The 22548-nt window shown below is 40.1% G+C and overlaps 1 protein-coding gene across 17 annotated transcripts in view; it reads right to left on the bottom strand.

Moving 5' to 3' along the window:
• PCDH15 (protocadherin related 15) overlaps positions 1-22548 on the bottom strand; it is a 623360-nt gene that overhangs the window by 384701 nt on the left and 216111 nt on the right. For 16 of the 17 annotated variants that reach the window (XM_083503000.1, XM_083503013.1, XM_083503006.1 and 13 more), the window contains 2 exons: positions 13985-14018; positions 2444-2508 (listed from right to left, as the gene is read on the bottom strand). The exons of the other annotated variant lie outside the window; for it this stretch is intronic. The gene's annotated coding sequence lies outside the window, so the exon portion shown is untranslated. The remainder of the gene's footprint in view (positions 1-2443; positions 2509-13984; positions 14019-22548) is intronic. 17 annotated transcript variants of the gene reach the window in all.

The raw sequence follows: 22548 nt of genomic DNA, 5'->3' as shown, positions 1-22548 counted from the left end.
AAGCTGAGAGGCTGATAGTCGTACAGCGTTATCTGGCAGAGTTAGATGAAGTCGAGAGTTAACTGAAGCACAGAAGGAAATTAAAGAAAAAGAATGGGGGGGGGGACTGCATGCTGCTTCCTACTCAGTTCTCTCTAGAAAGACGACACTGAGAGTTTGACCTCTTTTTCTGCACTCTGCAAATGAGTCAAATCACAATGGTATGGAGACATAATAGCTGGGTTTAAATGGCAAGGGGGAGCGGGGAGTGGGGCTGAGAGAAGCTGATAACTCCAACATTTTTACATCCCTCAAGTGTGATGAGTAATGGACCTTTTCAGCAAAGCCAGCACATAAATTGCTTATGAACACACAGTTATAGGAATAAGCACTTTAGCGCACACGGCTGTTTAAAATGGATGGTATCCATTTTATCCGGGAATTGTGAATTTATCTGAAAGGAGGGAGAGGGACTAAAATGACGGAAAAGTTCATTTTTGGGGGTGGTGGGGAGGTGCATAGAGCAAAGATCTACCTGCTAAATAATAGCAAACAGCAAATGGCAGCCGGCAGTTGTTGTTATATTGTTAGTACCTCTAGAGGGCAGTGAATAAAAGAAAATAGAACACCAAGAAGCCAGCCATGGCACACAAATCACAGTGCAGTTTTAATACACAGTGAACAACCTCACATCCAAAAGCTAGCCTGCATTTCTCATGTTAACATGTTTTATTATTTTGCTTCTTCACCCTGTAGCCCCTTTTGTCCTTGTCCCAAAGGAAATTAAGACTACTATATATATGAAACTACAGTGGATTACTCATCATAATATCTCTGGCTTTGCTTTCCTTCAACCTGTTTCCTCCCAACTAAATTTGAACTATAACACAGGGACCTGTCAGCAACCTGAAGCAAAGAGATGTTGGTGACTGGCTGGCTGCATTTAAATAGTATTTTATCCTGTTTGAAACCAGCTGAAGTTTGTCAGTGCTAATAATGAATAAGCTTGTTACCGCTTATTTGAACATTTAAGTTAGAATGAGATATTCCTCATATGCATTTTTTCAGGGGGAGGGACAAGTGAAAGCTTAGTGAAAGGAAGGAAGATGGATCAACAGATTTGCCTGAGAATGGGGAAAATCTATTTTATTTTATTTAGCAGCAACATGTGTTGTTTAAAACATCCATATAAGATTTAAACTGGTTTTTGAATTTGTTAGTCTGTAATTCAAATACCAGGTCATGTGGCCAGCATGACTAAGCTGTTTCTGGCGCAACGGAACACTGAAACCAGAGCAGCGCACAGAAACGCTGTTTACCTTCCTGCCGGAGCAGTACATATTTATCAACTTGCGCTTTTTGGCGTGTTTTCGAACTGCAAGGTTGGCAGGAGCAGGGACTGAGCAACGGGAGCTCACCCCGTCGTGGGGATTCGAACCACCGACCTTCTGATCGGCAAGCCCTAGGCTCTGTGGTTTAGACCACAGTGCCACCCGTGTCCCTGATACAACTTATACCCAATGCCTAATCCAAACCCCTTAGCTCTCTAATCAATAATGTTGTGGCCTAATTTAAACCAAAAGGGATTTTGTCACAAGTGGTCATTCAATCTCATACACAGTGTGGGTGGTGGGCTCATGGCACCTGGGCACACAATCAATCACATCATTAACTTACTTACAGGCGCACACACATTTTTACTGCTTCTATAGGATGGATACTGCCATTGAACCAATATGTAATATTGCATAATTTGCAATATTGCAAATTAACAATACAATATTGTGAATGTTTACTCACAGGTCCCACTGCGTTCAGTGGGATTTTCACCACTGTGAGTGTGCACAGGATTATAGCCCTAGCATGTAAAATATTTCATTTTATTCAAATATTCAAACTGGCTTTTTATTTCTCCAGTTTTCTTTAAAAAAATAAGTAAATTGTAAAAGGTGAAAGATTTATACAATCTGAAGAGAAACCAGAGTACTTTCGTCAAAATAGCTGTATTATTTTTATACCCAATATACATATATTGTATTATAATAATACATACAATATATGTGTGTATGTATTTATTGTATTGTAGTTTTAAGCATTGTTTTGTTTTTGGATTTCCTATTCATTCCCTTCACTGCATTTCTATACCGAAAATTTTCAATAAAATATAAATATTTAAAAATAAACAAACAAACAAATTGTATGATACCTGCATTTCAGGTTATGTTTTATGTGGCAAACATTGGTTTTGTTTTTGAATTATGTGTTTTTGGTAAGAACAGTGGCGTAGCGTGGGTTGTCAGCACCCGGGGCAAGGCAAGTAATTTGCGCCCCCTAACCCGTGGATTTGCGCCCCCTAACCCGTGGATTTGCGCACACTAACCCTAACCCCCAGATGTTGCGCCCGGTGCAGCCCGCCCCCTCTGCACCCCCCACGCTACGCCACTGGGTAAGAAAAGAAATGTACCTGAACTCTTTAGGGTCACTTCATTTCCCAGAAGAGTATGTTGTTTCATTGCAACTGGATGCATTCTGGAGAAAAAATGCAAAAAGAGATAAATGAAACTAAACAAAAATTATTCCCATCAACAGATAGTGAAATATTTCTGCAAAGGATTAGGCTGCACCCCCCCCCCCCAGTTAATGTGTAGCCTCTATAGGATCTTTGCTGATCATTAAATCCTAGTCTGAACTGGTTACAATATTACTTAGGCACATACTTTCTAGTTGCACTAATAAGATAAGTTCATTATCTAATAACAATACATGCTGTAGACTAAGTAGATGAGGGCTTCCATGCGAGTAACATCATTCCCCTTTTGGGTAGATTAAGGCTGCAATAGTATGCACAGTTGTTGTTTAGTCGTTTAGTTGTGTCCGACTCTTCGTGACCCCATGGACCAGAGCACGCCAGGCACTCTTGTCTTCCACTTCCTCCCGCAGTTTAGTCAAACTCATGCTGGTAGCTTCAACAACACTGTCCAACCATCTCGTCCTCTGTCATCCCCTTCTCCTTGTGCCCTCAATCTTTCCCAACACCAGCGTCAGTTATTTAGGAATAAATAATCCTATTAAATTAAAGGAACACTTCTGAGTACAGATGGTTATGCTTCAAAAGAAACCCTCAACTTAACCTGGAAATAACTTGAGTTGAGTTCTTCCCCAAAAAAAAGAATTGGAAAAGATTAGATACTATTCCCCAACCAATCTGAGGCTTCATAAATCCCTATGAAAAGGATGCTTTACAGCCAAAAGCCTAGAGTGGGAAGGATAGTCTTTGACTATCCCTGCTGAGGGCAGACTAATAGAGCTACTGAACTACATTAAACCTGTATGGGTTATAGGGGAAATTCTACAGGTGCAAAACTATGGATTATTCTCTAGATAAGGTTTCAGTCTATGTTGGAGAAAAATTAGGGGGCATTTGAAACTTGTCTTTCTTTTTTTGCGGCAGGCTTTAATGAGTCCTCAAAGTTCCTGTCAAGGCTCACTCAAGAGAACATCACTGTTATCTATTTCTGAGTAGGCATAAATAGAATTGGGCTGTATTTCAGAGAAAGGATAATTTGATTACAAAGAATATGGCCTATTATAGTTTTCACTGGAAAAAACACAAAATTTATTATAAAATGAAGAAAACAAATGTGTGTGTGCTGCTTTAATTTTTCTTCTTTGGGAGTCATTTCACATACTCTGAGGCAAATCATCCTGAAACTAGTGGAAAAAAGTTCTTTTTTATTCTTTAAAACAGAATAGAACATAAAAAGACACTTTCATTCATTCTGAGTGCAGATGCAAATAAAATATTACATCATAGTTTTACATGCAAAGCTTTATTGATTGCATATTTCCCAATGGTATGTGTATCATTTCTAATTTGATTTCTCCCCAATCTTTTCTTGCACCACATCAATATCATATGTTCTATGCTCTTATGGATGCAGAAACCAATTTTAAAAGAAGCATTTGTATGGAAATTATTGAAGACACTCAATGACATCTAAGTTATTTTCCTCTTTGGAAATTTGAAATACCCCCCCCCCCAACAAAACATAGCCTAAGGGCATCTAACTGCATTTGCACATAAATGCCACCCGCACCCCCAATCATTGTTATATTGCAGGCTTCCATCTCTTGCAGGGAGGGGGAAGCTGTCTTCTGTATTTATGTTACTTTGTGAAATGTTATATACATGGCCTATGTAAACATCAACACATTACTTTTGAAAGGTATCCTTTTTTGAGGATCTGCAATTCTTTAGGGACCATAATGAATGCAAATTATATAGGGAGGCTGCAAAATGCTAACAAATGATTTTATCTACCATGGCCTAGATCTTAAAAACAACTAACTCACTCCACAAGGTCTTGTTTTTATCATACAACAGCTTCCAAGACATCATGGCAATTACATTCTGAAACTGTGAGGAGTTTCAAAATTTATAAGGTGGGTGGCGGGGGAATCCACTTTTTAATCCTAAACCCTTAGGCATTTTTAATGTCTTAAAGGGAACATGAGTAATGTCATGCCACATTAGACCAATAGTACATGGAGCTCAACTTTTTTTTTATCTAACCATGACTAACCAGATGCCCAGGGCAAATCCTAAGATGACAGCACCAATCCTTTCATGTGTACCTGGATAACACAGGTTTTGTTCACATTGCTCCATAGGGAGCCAGCATCCTTGTAGCTAGGGCAGCCTGCAGTATTGGGTAGGTAAGTAGCCAGGGGATGAACACAAGTGGCAAATGGAATCAGTAGCTCAGTTGTAAGGTCTGCCTTTACTAAGGGGAAAAAATGTGCCTCCAATTACTTGTAAAGTGCAGCTGCTCCAGCAATCTTTTACTCCAGCACAGCAAGGGAGTCTCTTGTTGCAATCCAAGTCACAAGATGACAATGCAACATATTTGGGGCAGAGGTGCCCTAGTAACCATTGGGCTTCTCTTGGGGACATGCTTCTGGGTGTGGAGCTACATGCAATGTCCTTTCTTATTCAGAGGCCTTATTCTCACCCCCTGAAAAAAAAGGAATCCAGTCCCAGGGACCTGGCACATAAGATGCTACTCTGTGAAAATATTTTATATAGGCTAATTGTGCAGAGTATGAAGAACTCTTCCCCTCCTTACACTCATTGCATGTTAAATGCATCTTCATTGCATGCAGAGTTCTGAAAGGAAAGGATTCTGGGGCTGTATCAAAAAGAGAAACTGGAGCAGAAGTTTGTGATCTGCCCAGTCAGTAAAGGATGCTACTCTACCACCTGTTCCAATATGAATCTTTCCATGCATTCATAAAGATCTTCATGAGTTCCTTCTCCATCTTAGCAATGAAGTGGGTGTGACATATGGCATTCATTATCATGGCACCACAACTGTATAATGTTCTGCCCCAGGGCCTACTGGGTCCAAAGATCTCAGGTTCAATCCCTGGAATCTCCAAGTAGGGCTGGGAAGTACTCTGGTATGAAATCCCAGAAAGCAGTATTATTAAACTGATTTGTACAATGTGAAATTCTTCGTTGTCAAATATTCCCTGTTGTCGCATACATTCCACACAGAACTAAACCTAAGGCATTGGCAAAGGTGCTAGATGTTGGTTAATGAGAACACCTTGCATCCTACATTTTGAAACTGAAGCTATTCTCCAAATATTACACAGTAATTCTTTTTTTTTTTAAGTTGGAAGCAAATCCCACTGAAATAAATTGTAAGTGCTTCCCATCATCATTATCATCAAGTTTGTTTATATTCAAATAGCACATTGAACCACTTGAATAGCCAACGTACTCAAAGAGGTTGAGGTTGCAGCATTCAGATGAAGTAATATTAGAGCCATGAAAATGTAAACTTCAATGTAGATTCAGTTCTTCCTCCTAAAATAATCACAGCAGGAAGAACGGCTCCAGCAGTTGAATTTTTATTTTGTTTTCCCCATGCTGGGTGAAAGTCACAAGATCAACATAGAGTTTTTTAAAAATGATGTGCAATCACCAGCACTCTGGAAGTATCCATAAGGCTACCATCATTATCAGGAAGCTAATGAGAACACTCAAACATATTTAAGCCAGCTTGTTTGGGAAAATGCTCACGTGAAACAATACACAGTTCATGCTCTTGATCTTTTATTCTCATTAACAACGGTGATCAAGAATAGACAAGGAGCAGCTATGCTCATATAAAAAAATTAAACAATTTCAGAGAGTGCAATTTAAGACAAGGGAATTAGACCATGACTTGCTTTTTAATTATTCTCACTTTAAAACAAAATGATCAAAACAAATTCCTATTCTGACATTATTCTTCCTTGATGTAAATCTGCTAAACCTCAGAGCCTGTAATGATCTCAGTTGTTCCAGAATCAATATAATTATCTGGATAATATGCCATTTTAAGGAAGGTTGGCATTTGGAAAACATGATTTGATGAAAGAACTCAAATAATAGGACTGCCTTCTACACCATAATTTCCTCCCTAAACAAGCTCCACAATAGACAATATTTTCCTATTCCTTGCCCCATACAGGAAGGCTCCTGGTTGTGTACAGTTGCATCAGCTTTGTCTGTCTTGAGATGATCATAATGGATGTACAGCCATATCTTGGAAGTCGAACGGAATCCATTCCAGAAGTCTCTTTGACTTCCAAAACATTCAGAAACCAAACCGTGACTTCTGGGTTTACGGCGTTTGGGTGCCAAAACGTTCGAGTACCATGGTGTTCAGGGTCCAAGGTACGACTGTACATTAGCCTGGTTGATGTTAATATAAAAATGCTATTTGGACTAAAAATATGATAGATGTAAGAAACACTTGCCAGTGGTAGATGTGAAAAGGATCTAGGGGTCTTAATAGACCTCAAGCTTAACATGAGTCAGCAGTGTGATGCAGCAGTTTAACAAAACAAAAAAAGCTAATGCTATTCTAGGCTGCATCAACAGAGGTACAGTGGTAACTTGGGTTACAAATGCTTCAGGTTACAAATTCCGCTAACCCGGAAGTAGTACCTCAGGTTGTGAACTTTGCCCCAGGATGAGAACGGAAATTGTGTGCAGGTGGCGCAGTGGCAGCAGGAGGCCCCCATTAGTGAAAGCATGCCTCAGGTTAAGAATGGTTTTGGGTTAAGAACGGACCTCCGGAACAAATTACCGTATTTTTTACTCCATAAGACGCACCTAGTTTTTAGAGGAGGAAAACAAGAAAAAATATTCTGAACAAAACAGTGGATGTATAATTTTTGTGGTTCATGCTGTGGCCACAGACATGTGATTTGACGGTGAGTTTGGGGTAACCCAATGAAAAAATCCTGAGGATCCATGTGGATCTGTGCTTTGTAACCACGTTTTAAGTGGGGAAGGAAGGAAAAACACTGAAGGGACAAGGAGCACGCGTGGGGTGTGTGGAGAAGGATCTTTTCACCAAGCTGAGCTGGGGAGGAGGGAGGGAAAGAGAGCACGCTCGCTTTAAAGCAGCCAACTGGACAGGAGCCACTTACACCCGTGTAAGCAGCTCCTCTCCTCTCCCGCTTTGCTCCGTTAAAGCAAGCAGGCTCTCGTTCTCTCCCTCCTCCCCGGCTCAGCTCGCTGAAAAGTTTTGCTGCTTTTCAGCAAGCTGAGTGGGGTGGAGGGAGGGAGGGAGGGAAAGAGAGCACAGTTCCTTTAAAGCAGCCGACTGGACAGGAGCCGCTTACACCCATGCAAGCGACTCCTCTCCTGCTTTGCTGCTTCAAAGCGAGCAACGGAGGAGGGAAGGAAGAGGAACCATGGATCCTCTGCTCACGACTGCAGCAGGACCTCCCCGCCATCCATAGGCATTCACTCCATAAGACGCACAGAAATTTCCCCTTTCTTTTTAGGAGGAAAAAAGTGTGTCTTATCGAGTGAAAAATACGGTAAGTTCGTAACCCGAGGTACCACTGTAGTGTTCGGGTCATGGGAAGTAATATTTTATCCTACCTTGGTCAGTTCAGACCTGGAGTACTGTGCCCACTTCTGGGCACCACAATTTAAGAAGGATATTAACAAGCTGGAACATGTGGACAGGAAGACGACCGAGATGATCAAGGTTTTGGAAGCCAGGATGTATGAAGAATGGTTAAGAGAAATGGGTATGTTTAGCCTGGTAAAGAGAAAACTGAGAGGAGATTTGATAGCCATCTTTGAATATCTAAAAGGCTGTCACATGGAAGATGGAGCAAACTTGTTTTCTCCTGCTCCTGAGGCTAAGACCAGAATCAATGGATTCAAGTTCCATGAAAGGAGATTCCAACTAAATTTCAGTAAGAACTTTCTGATGGGAAGAGCTATTAAACAGTGGAATGGACTCCCCTGGAAGGTGGTGGCGTCTCCTTCCTTGGAGGTTTTTAAGCAGAGGTTGGATGGCCATCTGTCAGGGATGCTTTGGTTGAGATTCCTGCATTGTAGGGTGCTGGACTAAATGACCTTCAAGGTCCCTTCTAATTCTATGACTCTGTAATAGGAAGCCAAAGCAGCAAATGATTTCACACTGCCCAGATGTGAGCTGATTTCACTCTCTGTTTTTTAATACAGCATATTGGATTCATCTTAACACCTATTATAGCTTCCTTGTCTCTGAAGTAACACATATAAATGCACAGTAACATTCCTTAAACAACCTGTTTAAGAGAGCAAAGAGGTCTCTAAATAAACAGTGCTCTGATCGTTCTAAAATATTATGTCTTCCTAACACATTTGCGAAGCAGTGTGTCACTGCCTCTTCTACGTTTTCTTAAATGAAATTTGAAGTCTGCTAAATTAAAAGTCGGAATCAAAGCAATGTAACGTGTAGGAACAAATCACTCTTTCTATGAAGTAAAAAAAAATCTAGAAGTTATCTAAGGATGAGTGAAAACAATGGCAGAAAGTAATGGAAGATAGAGGGTTCATGAAGATTGGTAATATAAACAATGCACAATCTGTGGAGGTTGAACTAACAGGCAATCCCTATCTAAGGAATCCTTCATTTTGTGGCTACTGAGAATGCAAAGTCTTCATTGGATATTTTTTTGTGGTACATGCTGGTACCTCCCTCTTGTTTCACAGTACGCTCCCCTTTACTATATAGCATTTGAGTTTTCTATTAGTACATAAATTTTTATTTTATTAAAAGAGGTGATTGCAAAATAAATTGTTTGGTAGGCTGTGTTGTTTCACCTCTTTCTTTAGCGATATCTAGCATAGCATAGCTCTTGATGCACAAGTGTTTTGTATGTTTGTTGGTATTTAAGCAAGCACAATATTTTTTACATGTGGGAGCAGTCAAACAGAGGTGTCTGCAAATTAGATCCTTCAAGTGAAACAATAGTGAAGTATGTGAATATATGTACCGTAAATTTCGCTCCAAAACACGCACTTTTTTGCTCCGAGAAAGTAAGGGAAAATGCCTGTGCGTGTTAAGGAGCGAATGCACGGCTCAGAGCCATGGCTGCCGTCAGTCAGGCAAAGCGGGAGCCACTTACACGCTCTACGAGGCTCTCACTTTGCTTTCTTTAAAGCGACCTGGAGCCAGGAAGGAGGGAGGGAAGGAGAGCCATAGCAGCAAAGCCGGCAGCAGCCGCTTACACGGGAGGGAGAGACGCTTGCAAAGGTCTGCGCGCTCTCTAAACAGAGCAATGAGGCTGCAGAGAGACGGCAGGAAAGATAAAATTTAAGCAACCAGCAGCAAAATAAAACCAACCTCTAGCTCTGAGCCACGCAGGAAGTAAAAAAAAAAAGGCTGGGGAGGGCATGAGGGAGAGGGGAAAACTTCGCAAATCCCCCACGTCTCAGCTGATCGGCTGGGATGGAGCAGCTTGTTTTCAGGCAGGATAGATTTGAGCATTGTCTGGGTCCTAGTGCCCCTACCGCTTTTTTGTGCTCCATTCTATTGCTGCTGCTGGTGGCTGCTTACCATTCAGGCTGCAAGGAGGAGCACTTTTACACAGCTAATGGCAAATCCCCTGCAATCCCAAGTCCTCCTCACTTGCTCAAATCTATTCCGCCTCAAAACAAGGAGCGGAAGGAAAAGGCTGCAAACTGTTAAATGGAAAAAAAAAAACCCAGGCACAGGGCAAATACCTTAAGTATACCTTTAAAGCAACAGTGCTCTTTCCCTCCCTCCTCCCCGGTGAAAAGCTCCTTGTCCCTTGAGTTCTTTTCCTTCCCTCCCCACTTAAAATGTGGTTACAAAGCACGGATCCACATGGATCCTCAGGATTTTTGCATTGGGCTACCCCAAACTCACTGTCAGATCACATGTCTGTGGCCACAGCATGAACCATAAAAATCATACATCCACTGTTTCATTTAGAATATTTTTTCCTCGTTTTCCTCCTCTAAAAACTACATGCGTGTTATTGTCAGATGCGTGTTATAGAGCGAAAAATACGGTATGTTTCATATGTTGAGCCGACAACATCTAGGACTTAGACTGATAGCTCAGTTGGTAGAGCATAAGACTCTTAATCTTAGGGTCAAGGGTTCGAGCCCCACATTGAGCAAAAATATTCCTGTACTGCAAGGGGTTGGACTAGATGACTCTCGTGGTCTCTTCCCACTCTACAATTCTATGATTCTATGTCAGGAAAGGGTGCATTATGTCATTATCTCACATCCAGTTTTTCTGTCTTCTTTCTGGCATCCCTACGTCAGCAATGTTGGCATTAAACCAACAGAACAAGGCAAGAGACTGCCAGGAACCTCTGAAATATGTGGTTAAAATGAACTCATTTGGAAATAATGGAAATATTTCATTAATACTTGATTGAACAGCTTATGGGATTAATCTTTTTTGTCTTAAAGTGGATTTTTTAAATATAATTCCACACTTTTCTCCTGTACTAATAGTTTGAGCTATGACCATTTATGAAGGAGAGATAAGTCTCTGACGTCCTCTGCATTCTACAGTGAGAATAAAATTAAAAATGGGAAAGGAAACAATTGTTCAAATTAAAGCAGAATAGAACAAGCCATTTCTTAAAGAGGTATGAGAACCAAAGGGTAAAGCATTTACTGAAGTCATGGCACTAAACTTTAAAATACCCCACAGACTGGATTACTTTAATTCCCACTTAGTAAAGTTTACATAAAGGCTTCCCTGCCAAATGCAATGGACTTATAAGTGTGTTTGTTTATGGGTTTGAATAATGCATTGTCTGTGTTGTTGTTAAATTGATTTTTAGAAAGTGTTGTTTAAAAGTGCTAATCTTTAAAGGACACAGCATTTGGTATTGGCTTTAGCTGCCTCTTTTTATCTCTTCCTTCAACCTTTTTTATTTCTTGCATTCAAAGTCCATTTATCCTTCAGTGAAGTCAGAGTAACATCTTAGTCTCCTACCCATTCTGTGAGCTGGTTAAGCTAAGCCTGGGATAGTGACTAGCTCAAGGCTATCCAATATGCTTCCTAGTGAACTGGAGAAGTGAGCTGAGATTTCCTACATCCAAGCCCATTCCCAACAGTGATCTCCAAATAATGGGGTATTAAGAGAAATTAAATAACCATGCTGAGTGCATCCATCACTCTGTGCAGAGACTACCTGTAGCATTGACACTGCCCCCTTGCCATGGTATGATCAGTGATGTCATCTTAAGGGAGGAAGCAAACAGTGTGATTCCCTTATGCAGCCTTTACAACAAGAGAAAGGCTCAGAGAATCCTAGTGTTACCATTGCCCAGAAATCACAAGCTTTCTGATGGAATGGGGAAAGGATAATATAACTGACTGATTGGGCAAAAGGCAAGACTGCACAACAGCACAATCTTAACTGTGTCATTCTTCTGTTGGAAGTAGGACACACACACTGTGTTTTTATAGCTGACTCTCTGGAAATCAGATCTGGGGTAGTGGATTTTGCTACTGGTGTGTTTAAGCCAGTTCAGCACACAGCCCGAGGGCCACATGCAGCCCTTGATGCCTTTTTGGCAGCCCTCAGCAACCTCTGACCTCCCACACAACAAGGTTCCATCTCAAGGTTTTCTTGTGGCCCACTTAGTATGAAAAGTTGGACTGGCTTGGTTAAGCAGTCTGCTTCAATCTGTGGCCAATTTGTATGCTTGTAAATAAACTCAAATATTACAAAGTATCTAGCAATCACTTCATCCAAAGGAAAGAGTGGTTTACAACAGTTATACATATTATTAAAAATACCACCCAAATATTTAAAATCAGAGCTCAGTTAAAACCATGTATTCTTAATTTGGTGTATTCTTAATTGCTTGCATAAACCTGATGGATTGGAAGCATTTTCAGCAGGTGTTTAAAGGTTGAAACAGGAGGCACCTGCTGATTCTTTATTGGCAGAGAATTCCACAAGACATGCCAATGTCACTAAAGGCTTGTTGTCTTGTTGTGGATAAATGAGCCTAACCAACTGAGAAAATGACTAGCAACACGCCTGCAGACAATCTCAGTGATCAAGCTGCGATACAAGGCTTTAGGCAACCTAAGACACCCTGGACCTAATGTCTTCAGGGCTTTGTAAATTAAAATAGGACATTGATCATGGCTCAGTAGTAAATGGAAAGCCAGTACAGATGTTTTAATAATGGTGTCAAATATTGTCGGTGATTAGCAGTCTTGCTGCCACATTGCGTGGACAGGCGGAGTCCCCAGGTCCCGAGCAGCCCCCCCGTCATGTGGAATAACGACTCAAGACAACGTGCTATGGGATTAAATTGGCCACAACTTTATTAAATTTCAAATGTGGGTAGACCTTGGCTCAGGCATTGGGCATTCTCCCTCCCCAGTCCCCAGCCGGGGACCTAGGGAGCATCAGGGTTATCCAGTGTTTGTGTGGGGGGTGGGCTGGCTCTGGAGAACATGTGAGGATTCCCAGGTAAGATCCTCCCTCTATTGTGTGGGCAGGTAATCCCTCCCCCACCTGGCCTGATCTCCTTGGCAACGCTTCCCCCAGGTGGGATTGGACAACTGACTGGGGTAGGCGGAGACCTCCAGGTATCCCACCTGAGGGAAGGCAAAGCCAAGCCTATGCTGAATGGAGCCGCTCCAGATCCAGGGGCTGCGCGCGTCCACACAAAGGTCGCCCCCCGTTTTATGCGGGGAGCGGTCATTCTGCATCGGCTGGAGTTTCTGAACCAGGCCCAAGGCAGTCTCACACTGCAGTAATCCAGCCTTGGAGTTATCAAAGCGTTGACTACAGTGGCAAATCCGACAAGGATAGTAAAAGGCACTGCTTTTCTTTAGTGTAAACTGTGTCTAACACCGACGTTTGTGTGGTGCAAAATGTCTCTCACAGATTTGCTTTCTTGTTCATCAACATAAATTATGGGAGAGGGGATTACTGGTTTTGTTCTTGTTTTATTATGTATTTTGAGTTTTTATTTTGTATTTTTATGCTGTGAACCGCTCTGATATCTTTGGATGAAGGGCAGTAAAACTAACTAAACAAATATTATAGAAAAATACTCTTTCACAAAAATGGCTCTTTCACCAGCTCTTCATTCTTAGCTCTGGATAGCCTTGGGCCCGGAGGTGCACACATCCATACTAAGTCATGGTTTGGCTTAGTGTTATGTGTAGACATAGCCAAAGTAACTAAACAGGTAGAATTAAGAACACTGAACTGAAGTTCCCCTTGAGGTGTCCATATCCATTTCACTCACTGAATTTTTAAAAACCTTTCAGGACCTGAACTTCCCTGCACTCCACCGCAACGAAAAGCTGTGTGTTTAAATAATGTAGGTTTTATCATTCATCTAAAGTTTCATATTCAGCATTCATCTGTACCACAATCCTTACAAATCCCTTGAATCTACATGCATGCAAGTTAAATAAAAATGTGACATATAAAGGTCAAACATGTATAGAAAATGGACCATTAGGGACAGTGCAGGAATCAGCCAAGAAAATGTGGTACAATGAGCATACAATAGTTATTTCTACACTGTGCCATTAAAAAACCCCATAAAATGATTAATTTGGGGAAAATGGGAAAACATATTGTAAAATTTAACTTTGCCTATAGCATTTCTATATTAAAAGAAAATAAACTGTACCTTATTTGCATTTCTTCACCAGAGCTCTGATGGCCTGAAAACAAGAAATACATGTGTTTTTAAGTCTTTTGTTTACATTTTTATGTACTAGCTAAAATATATATAAATCTGCTTATTACTACCGCTGTTTACAGTTTATTACAGTAAAGTTTTACTCTGGCTCCTAGGGCCAGAATTGGTTTGCAAAATAAATAAATAAATATAATGTCTTAGAAGATATTTTACACCCACATAGTGGATGCTTTAATAAGATAAATAATATGGAGATGATGCTCGAGGCATTCCTTCAGACAGTCTGCATATTCTAAGCAAGCATTTGTCAATTAAGGATCCAGACAACTAATGCAAGATTAATGCATCAGACACAAAGATATACACAACATGCATAAAACTCAGAAGCAGTTTCAGCCCTTCAGGGCTTTTACTTCCTTACAAATCTCTTAGGACAAAATGTATTCACATCTGCAGTTCATACATTTGCATTTCTTCAATATTGTTTAGTCATATTAAAAAAGAGAATTTACATCCAGATTGAATTTGTCTCTTCCTTCATCCCATTACAAAAAACACCCTGGAGTATGCCAATAATACAGCTAATTCCTGATAGCATTCAAGACGAATTCACATTTGCATGCACATGTATGAAATATCTCCTCTGAAAAGTATTGTGTCTGAAGTGATGCAAGAGTTCTGCTTGCGATGTGTGCTCTGCAATTGCTCTTTTCATCATTCAACGAGGACGTCACAAAGGCCACAGTGTTCATGTTGGGTATTTTAGACTCTGGACCTTATGAGAAGGATGGCCTTTTATATGATCACTATCTTCAAAATGTGGTAAGAGAATCCTTGACTGAACAAAATTCTATACAGTGGTACCTCCGGTTGTGCACAGGATCCGTTCTGGAGCTCCATTCGGATCCCGAGGTGGGTGTATTTGGAGCCCAGGTCAAAATCCCCACACTGCTGTGAAACTCGGCATAATTTACCTCAGGGGTTTTTGTGTGAATATAAAATAGGGTGGAGAGAGAACCTTGCACACTGCACTGAGCTCCTTTACAGAAGGGTGGTGTGGTAACCCATAGGTTTGGAAAGAGTACTCACTGTGTGGGGAAAGCCTACTCTAATACCAGGAAGCAGCAGGAGTGAGGATAACTTCAACAGTTGTATTTGTTGGTGAACAACAGAACAACAGCTCAGCATAGCAGCTAAGACTTGTTACACAAACAAAACTAAGGTTCCAGCTTGTTCTCAGCAAGCTATGGAGGAAAACACACCCGGAGACGGGATGAAATGTTCTATTTCAGAGTAGGCCATATTTACTACCAGTGGAATATGAATAAGTAAACAAACAAACAAACATTACATTTCCCCAAACCGGAATGCCCAAACCCAAAAATTATGAATTTTTAACTAGAGATATAAAGGAGTACTTCTTAATTCTGGCAAATTGTTCTTGAACATGTTCTCATTATTTTGACAGTTTGCATTGAATATATGCTATTTCTAGTCAATATGTTTTCAAAATTTCTCAAACAATTTGTAGATATTCTTACATTTGGTATGTTGCCAGGTTCTCGTTGCTGCCATGTGCGACAACAAGCTGCAAGCAGCAAAATACAAAACAGAAGCAAAGAAAAACAACAAACATACCGAAGACGTTGAACAAAAAAAGAATCTAGGTTCAGATAGTTTAATTAGACTTTGCTTAATTTGTTTAGGCTGCATTGACTCCAGAAAACTAGCTAAATGAATTAAGTGAAGTCAATCTAATTAAGCAAATTTCAGCATTGTCAAAACAAGACAATTGAAGTAAATGTCAATTTCTGAGCATGCATTTCTGATGGTGTGGGGCTTGAAATTTAACCAGTTAGCAATGATAATCCACAGTAGCTTCTTTCTTCCAGGACACCTAAAGCTGGCAAACACTTAACACCGTGAAAAGCACAGGATACATTATAAATATTGGTTGAAATGCAATGGGTGCCCTTGGTCCTCACAGGAGGGCTTCTGATCCAGCAGATCAGAGAAGGGGATGTCATTTTTGCCAGTTCTCTGTCTCCCCAGCACACCATGAAAATCAGCTCCAGAGACTTGAGACTTCCTACAGAATGGAGTAGAAGGTGAAATCAGTAAAAATATCACCTCCTACTCTCCAGTTCTTGGATGCATCCCCTGAATGAATAGCCCTTTGTGAGTGAAAGGGTCCAATTGGATTATATCCCTAAATTAGGCAAAAGTTGTTGCTTAATCTAAAACCAAACATTCAGTAGGGCAGTACTATTAAAGATAACTGGGTAATTATCCCAACTGCAATATAATGCTCAATTCAGAGAAAAGGGGTAGCTGTGTACCACCTCCAGTTTCAGAGGGAGCACAATTGCTAGGGAGACTGCTGTGGCGCTCAGGGTCTACTTGCAAGCTTCCCTCGGGCACATTATTTGTCACTCTGAGAATAAGATACTGGCCTAAATGGACCTTTGTTCCTATCCAGCAGGACTCTTATGGATAATGGCTTTCATGCTAGGCGCAGGGTGTTAGGGCAAGGACCCATAGGAAGGGAGAGTAAGCTATAGCAGGTTTAAATAGCTCTCCACACTAGCTACTGGGAGCCCTCTCCTGAATCGCTCTAGTCTCAAAGACTCTAGTGTGCATTGCTTTCCTGTTTTTAAGCATTGGTCTATGGAGTTTGGAAGCCTGAAGCCCTGTGCCATGTGCTCCAGTTGTAGAGTGCAATATCACAGGAGCAAGCTATTCGTCTTCAGAGTCCTTTTAGGTTTAACTCTAGTATCATCAATACTAGAGACAGGAGATGTAATAAAAATATTAGTTTCATTATAATGAAAGGCACCCTATGGAAAAAAGAAACTGTGGAAAAACTCTCTTCCCTAAAGTCATGCATGCTTATATTTGTTACCCCTGATATATTTTTCAGAATTTGAACTGACAACCCTGTAATATAAGTTCTCTCTCCAACTATAAAATGTATTCACATAAGTGAAGCACACCATGTTTCAGGAGACAAAGACAAGGAAATATAAAACAGACCAAAGAAAGTGGGAAAACACGGCAGTATTTTTGCCTTTGTTTTAATTTTGAAGACAGCATGTAACCTGCTTTTATTAAAGAAATTTAACATCAATGCCTCTGAGATGCTTTTGTTTTGAACGATGGGAAAGCCTGTGAAAAGCCTGCATTTTCCAAGTGTGGCTAGGTTTAAACCTTTTTAACTGAATATTTGTGCATGTAAAACTTGTAAAACCATGTAACTTGCTGCACATTCTTCATTTCTAAGGAGCTTTATCAAGCCCGGGCAGCAGGGCACAGTGGAGGCTCATCTTGTCTGAAAGTACATAATGTAGAGTTTAGTCACAGAGCCCCAACCCACAAGTCCATCAAAGTGGAAGATTTTGATTAAGTTTAGAATAGCAGGCATGGGTGATGGTTGCAGATTGTTCTTCCCATGATAGAGCATTTTGCTCTCTTAGTAGATGCAAGCTGAAAGCTGAACCCTGTGTCAGAGGCGGCTTTAGAAAAGTGCGACTAGTTTGGCCACATTGGATGCCACAACAATGCTGTAGAAGAGAGTGCAAGAGACAGGGGATGCCGACTTTTAGTGTCACACAGGGTACTGCCAAACTTTGAGAGCCCAAAGTCCACCCCTGCCCACTTGCTTGATTCAATTTTTATCCAAGGACTTTGGCTTGCAGGTCAAGCAGAAAATATCTAAATGAGTAAATAACTGGTCAAGTTACATATATCAGATTGGAATTAAAGAACCTTTTAATGAGGGTGAAAGAGGAGAGCGCAAAATACGGTTTGAAGCTCAACATCAAAAAAACGTAGATCATGGCCACTGGTCCCATCACCTCCTGGCAAATAGAAGGGCAAGAAATGGAGGCAGTGAGAGATTTTACATTCTTGGGCTCCATGATCAATGCAGATGGTGACAGCAGCCACAAAATTAAAAGACACCTGCTTCTTGGGAGAAAAGCAATGACAAACTTAGACAGCATCTTAAAAAACAGAGACATCACCTTGCCAACAAAGGTCCGTATAGTTAAAGCCATGGTTTTCCCAGTAGTGATGTATGGAAGTGAGAGCTGGACCATAAAGAAGGCTGATCCCTGAATAATTGATGCTTTTGAATTATGGTGCTGGAGGAGACTCTTGAGAGTCCCAAGGAATGCAAGAAGAACAAACCTATCCATTCTTAAGGAAATAACCCCTGAGTGCTTACCAGAAGGACAGGTCATGAAGCTGAGGTTCCAATATTTGGCCACCTCATGAGAAGAGAAGACTCCCTGGAAAAGATCCTGATGTTGGGAAAGATGGAAGGCACAAGGAGAAGGGGACGACAGAGAACAGGATGGTTGGATAGTGTTCTCGAAGCTACCAGCATGAGTTTGACCAAACTGCGGGAGGCAGTGAAAGACAGGAGTGCTTGGCGTGTTCTGGTCCATGGGGTCACGAAGAGTCGGACACAACTAAACGACTAAACAACAACAACAACAACAAATTGTATTATGTCATGTGAAAAAGAGAGTAGTGCATTATCAAAGGGTAGGAATTTTAGGGAGCAATCCTACTCTCAACCCGCCTGCAAGCCCAGTGGGTTTTAATGGAGTGCATGGCAACTGGGACGGAAAGTGGAAGCAGGCAGATTGCTGTGCAAGACTGAAACTGGAACAGTGATCAGCTTTCTTTTGGGGTCCAATGAAGTCATCTGCCCTACTGAGCCTGATACAATCAGCCCTAGAAAAGTCCATTTCTGCTGGCTCCTAGTGATGGCGATCCCACTTGTGGCATTACCACCTACATTTTCAGCAGGTGGAAAAGAGAGCTCTACACTACAGTTGTTACATGGGTCTCTCACTCTGCAGCTGGAGGTACATCAGATCTGGACAGGGGGATTCCTTCACCCAATCCACCTCACCACGTATGTCAAAAGGAGCTTGGATGGCTCTGTTAGATAGCAATGTATAATACATTTAACACAGCAAATGTCTCAGCTGATATACTGTAAAACTGTTCAGTAGCAACTGACCAAAAACCTCTAACAAAACTGATGTCTCATTATGACTCTAGATGATGTATATATCACTGAAGAAATATTGAATTAACCATGGTAGCTGACAAGTACATTAATATCTTACATGCCTATTAATTTTTTTCCTAAGCATTCATTTAATGACCAATCAATATTAAATTACAAAATAGGAACTGTCGAAGCACATTAAAATTTACTGCTTATTGGATATATTTCTACATTTGGATTTTATAGACTAATCTGAAATTATACACACCATATCTGAGTTTAGCCTTCTTCTAAACCTTTACTTAAGTGTTTGTAGATATAGATGTCTGGATATATTCAGCCCAGCAAATATAGCTATTTCAACATCAACAAATGTTCTAGATTTTTGATAGTTTTGAAAATAAGATGAATAATTTTGTCTAAGTCATCAAAATATTTATTTATACATTATTTTCAACTGAAGTAAACAATGACTTCCTAGCCAAAAGTGTTTTGCCCTAGATTAGTGCGTAAATTTTCTTGATTGTGCCTTTGATTTTGCTAGATTAAAACTGATTGCAGCTTGTTAAATTGACAGACTAATTTTCTGCTTTAAAAACAGAAACAACTATTTTGAATGAACTGACACTGTATTTTGCTATATGACATGAAATTAACCATTTCTTTCCCTATGCTGTAAACAGCAGCAGATAATTACATGCTCAAAGGGAGGATTAAGAAGAAACCAAGTGTTCTTTCTCCCTCTCCACTGAAATATATTCCTGTAACCATAAAACTGTGGCATGAGTTCCAAAATCCTAAAGCAAAACACTTTTACTATTTCATTTTACTTGAGCTGTCACCCAGTTAAATAACGCTTGGTGAGTAATCGTATACATTTGGTGAATGCTCAACAAAAAGCCAACTTTTTAGTTAATCAAAGGTTTTTAATCAATCAATGTGGCTGATTGGAACTCTATTGCAGAGGCAGTGTCATCTAGTTTAGTCACTAGGTGGCAATGGACCTCACTGTATTTGGGTGGAGCCAGGAGTCTCTTGTTTTGGTTATATAATGAACTTCTTGTCTAGCTTCCTGACATGTGTTCTTTGAGCATTTCATGGCACTTGCCTTGGGGATCACACTACCCACTGAAGTTCCAGGCTCCAACATAAAACACATTTCATTAGATACAAACAAACAAACCAACCTACAGGCTTTCCCAAAAGGATGAGTTGACTCATGGGCAGAATCATATTTCTTTTGGAAACTGTTTTCATCTGTCTTTATAATTTCATTTTTATTGTTGTATATTGCAATATTATCTAACGTTTATCCATCTATAAACCTTATGAATAAATAATAATAAAGTTTCCATAGTAGCAGTATTACATGGATATATTTTTACATAACACAATAGCTGAGCGTAAAAACTGCAGTGGAATGATGGGTGAGGAAGATAAGCTTCTTGACCAAAGGTCCAAAAGTATTAAGATAATTATTTGATCACAATAAGCACCAAAACAATTCCCACCCCCATGCCAATTTATTATCCACTAAGGAACATGATAAATAAAAACTATGCTGCAGTTTCCCAGCTATTGCAAAGGGCTGAATCAGCTAATCTCTAGACCCACAGCTGGCTTTTCAGCTCTTCAGTCTGAAAAGCCATTATTTACACCTAACTGCTGCTCAACCCCTGGCATAATTCATTCTGCCTGTGCCTGTGCAATATTCAGTCTTGGCTGTATGGGTGAATTTTGACGGGTTCCCTAGTTTTGCATGTGTCTAAAGATCTATTGGATGTGGGTGGTGCTCTGGGTTAAACCACAGAGCCTAGGACTTGCCGATCAGAAGGTCGGCGGTTTGAAAGCACGTCAAAGTGCAAGTAGATAAATAGGTATCACTCCAGCGGGAAGGTAAACAGTGTTTCCGTGCGCTGCTCTGGTTCGCCAGAAGCGGCTTAGTCATGCTGGCCACATGACCCGGAAGCTGTATGCTGGCTCCCTCGGCCAATAAAGTGAGATGAACGCTGCAACCCCAGAGTCGGCCACGACTGGACCTAATGGTCAGGAGTCCCTTTACCTTTACCTTTAAAAATCCATTACCTTAGAGACTCTCCTACTTTCTAGGTTCAGTATGCATCCAATCACAGTTGTGACACTCTGCTTAACAGTAGCAGATTCTGAAAGTGTCCATACTCCAGAAACAAACATTTAAGCTAAAATTGGTTCACAGGAATTCGGGGTGTATTTAAATTGAGTTTTGTGTATTTCACTTAAAGTATCCCACCTCATAAAAGAGAGAAAATGTTATTTTATACCTTTGTTGCAGAGATAAATGATCTTGCAAAGACAGAGCGGATAGTTTTAGAATTATATATGTTACTTTTAGTGATGTAAGAAAGCACTGTTTGCATTTCACCCTGTGTTTGTTACATGCAGCGATGTGTCAATTTCACAACAGTCTCTCTCCTGCCAACAACTACACTATTTATCTTTCTGTAGCTAAATTACATAATTTACGTAACTAACATAATTAATTACATAAATTACATTGTCATTATGTTATTCTAACACATTCACTTCATTGCAAAGGAAACAAAATGCAAATAGGGGTGGGGGATTCGTAATCAATTATGTAAGTTATGGGAATTTTTAGTATTCAAGACTCTGCAAAAGAAACTCAGCAAAAGAATATCATATATTCTAGCTTCTATGATTAGTTTAGACATAACTGTTCTTCACATTTGTAATCATTCCCATTAGTGCTGGTTCTCATTATGCTGTGACTTAATATTACTCCATTAAATTTTGTAGTTCTTCATTGTAGTAACAGTTTAAAACATTTATTTTTATATTAATTGTATTCTATTATAATGGTAATTAATAACGAAATTGATTTAATTTAGTAACTGAACTCTAAAGTAACCCCAGAACATCACTCAGTAAAACAATTACATGGTAGAATGAAATTAGATCAGTAATGCAACTTTATGGCCATTCAAGCAAAAAAACACCAACCCAACTTATGTAATGGAGCTACTCAAGGAAAAAGTTGTGAAACCTATCAGAATGTGTTTCATAAAAGTCCAAATACCAACCCAACTGAAAATGTTCACCCAGCTTTGAAGTTCTTTTTCTACAGTCAACTGATATATAAATTTTATGAAGTAAAGGTGGGAATAGCTCAGGTGCATTTGTGGATAGCAAATGGTAAATTAAAATACATTTTTATTGAGCATATTTAGCTGTCTTCCTATCCTTCAATGATATTATGACAACATAGATTTTCTGGGTAGTATCCAATAAAAATTAAAACAAGACTATAAAACCATCAAAACTAATACAGCAGAAAACTAGTAGCAGAAAATAAAACCAGAGCAGCACCTAATTGTCATGGATTTTAAAAGTACAAGAATATCCAAAGGATATGAAAACTACTCAAAGGGTTTAATATTGAAAACTCTGAGAAATGCCAAGGTCTCCAACTTTTGCTTAATGGTTCATAACATGGTTATCAGGCTAGCCTCTCTAGGGAGACTTTACACAA

Source organism: Podarcis liolepis, assembly GCF_965112155.1.
Source record: "Podarcis liolepis genome assembly, chromosome: 5".
NCBI classification, from domain to species: Eukaryota; Metazoa; Chordata; class Lepidosauria; order Squamata; family Lacertidae; genus Podarcis; species Podarcis liolepis.
Note: the sequence above shows the minus strand (reverse complement) of the source record. Positions and strands in the feature narration are given on the sequence as shown.